The sequence below is a fragment of the Chrysochloris asiatica genome, unplaced genomic scaffold (genome assembly GCF_000296735.1).
Source record: "Chrysochloris asiatica unplaced genomic scaffold, ChrAsi1.0 scaffold00026, whole genome shotgun sequence".
NCBI classification, from domain to species: domain Eukaryota; kingdom Metazoa; phylum Chordata; class Mammalia; order Afrosoricida; family Chrysochloridae; genus Chrysochloris; species Chrysochloris asiatica.
Window position 1 is genome coordinate 11,029,399 of NW_006408544.1, and position 2,297 is coordinate 11,031,695.

A 2,297-nucleotide genomic window follows, 5' to 3' on the forward strand; every position below is an offset into this window, starting at 1 on the left:
CTTTGCATTCCAATCGCCAGTAATGAGCAATATGGTTTGATTGCATGTTTGATCAATTTCAGATTGAAGAAGTTGGTAGAATTCTTCTATTTCATCCTCACTGGTTTTAGTGTTTGTTGCATAAATTTGAATAATGGAGGTATTAACTGGGCTTCCCTGTTGTTGTTGTGAAGTGCTGTCAAGTTGGTTCTGACCCATAGCGACCCTGTACTGTGTTTCTAAGGAGCAGCTGGTGAGCTTGAACCACCAATCCTGCAGTTCAAACGGCTTTGGCAGTCTGGCGCTTTAACTCACAGCACCATTAAGTGTATGGATATTATCCTATCACAGGCAGTATTGTACCTCATGACTGATCTGTATATGTTCTTTTTAACAATGAATACAACACCATTCCTCTTCATTTTGTCATTTCCAGCATGTAGTTTTTCTTTTATTTCAGGAATGGACAAACCCATGACCATCATTAAAGAAGAGCATGAGTGGAGCATGGGATCCCTGCCTGGAAAAGTGGCAACTGGAGAGGAGGTGGCATGGAAAGACAGAGCAGCTTTTGGCTCTAACCCATGGACTGAGTAAGGCTTTGTGCCTAAGCGCAGGAGGCTGGCTTGCAGAATGTGCTATTTAAATGAATATATGTATATTTGTTATGTGTGCATCATATGTTTTTGTTTTGCCCATTTGTGAAAAATAAGATGTAAATGGGGCACCACAGGGAGGAGTAAGATAATTGTTGTTGCATGAAAGGGATTGTCATCATTGAGATGAAACAAATGGTATGGTTTGTTGAATGTAAAACTGATGATCCTGTATGCAAACCTTTACTCAATTCACACAAAAAAAGTTTAAATTAAAAAAAAAAAAGATAGGAAAGTAATATCAAAATGGATGTCAGAAGATTATTCTTAAAAAGGAAAGAAGTCAGTTGAAAATAAAATTTCAGCCCTGCCTCACACAGCTGCTAGAAGACTTGCCTCCTGTGCCATGTTGAAGAAAAAAGGACTGAGTGCAGAAGAAAATTGTCATGATGGAAATATTTTTGAGACGAAAGATGTATTTCAACTAAAAGACATGGAGAAGACTGATCTCAAAGAAAAATGCATTACTGCCATGTCTGTAAAAAAAGTCCTTCAAAGCTTTGTGGATGGGTATGGTTACCTGTGAGAGGACTGGAACATCTAATTATCATTGGGCTTTTGCTAGTAAAGCTCTTCATGCAAGGAAGCGTAAGTTGGAGGTGCTGGAATCTCAGTTGTTTGATGAAAACCAAAAGCATGCCACTACTACAGAAGAGCATTGAGAAAGCTAAAATTGGCCAACATGAGACAGAAGAACTAACCATGCTTGCAAAGGAGTTTACTTCACTTCGGGAACAGTTAAAAGCAGAAGTGGAAAAATACAAAGAATGTGACCCACAAGTTGTGGAAGAAATACATCAAGCAAATATAGTAGCCAAAGATGCTGAGAACCGATGGACTGATATTTACAATAGTCTTGGGCTAAAAGAAAATTTGGAATGGAAGAAAATAAAATTGAAAAACATTCTGGAATTCCAGAAGACTTTGACTATATACATAGACTGGAATGCTGAATAGTAGTGCAGAATCTAGGTGTTTGTGACTGTGTCATTTTTATATAACCCAGTTAAATGTATTGAAATGCCACTTGCCTGTAACTATATGTATCATTTTATTAATTTAAATAAAGTACAGACTGGAAAAAAAAAAAAAAAGAAAATTTCAATGGACAGCTAGACTAGACAAAGTCAAGTATCTTAATGAAATGTGCAAAGAAAGACCTGGAGTTAGAAAACCAAAAGGGAAGAACATACTCAGTATTTCTCAAGCTGAAAGAACTGAAGGAAAAAATTCAAGCCTTGACTTGCAATACTGAAGGTTTCCATGGACACAATATTTAATGATCCACAAAACATCAAAAGAAGATGGAAGGCGTGGTGTAGTGACTTATTGAATGTCTTTTCTAGCCATAATCTGTAACTCCCACCAAACGATGTTTCTGTCTTGCTGGAGCTGGATACAAAAAGGTTGGAGAAGATATGGATAGGATGGCATGTTTCAGTTGTGGGTGTTAGCAGAGTTCATTGTAATTGTAAAAACGTGTGACTCTAACAATGGTTAAAACCTGCCATCTCAGAAACAGGAGAGGATATCTCTCTACCATCAAAGAAGGAGGAGACAGGGTTGAAGAGCATCCTTGGACCCACAAGATCTCTTTGAACCTCCTCAACCCAGGGATAGGAAGCTGCAACACCGGAGGAGTGACAGAGCCTTAGCGGCAGC

General features: G+C 38.3%; 1 pseudogene; it reads left to right on the top strand.

The window, feature by feature from the left end:
* Positions 1 to 981: 981 nt before the first annotated feature.
* Positions 982 to 1,588, top strand: LOC102828365 (annotated as a pseudogene).
* Positions 1,589 to 2,297: the final 709 nt, after the last annotated feature.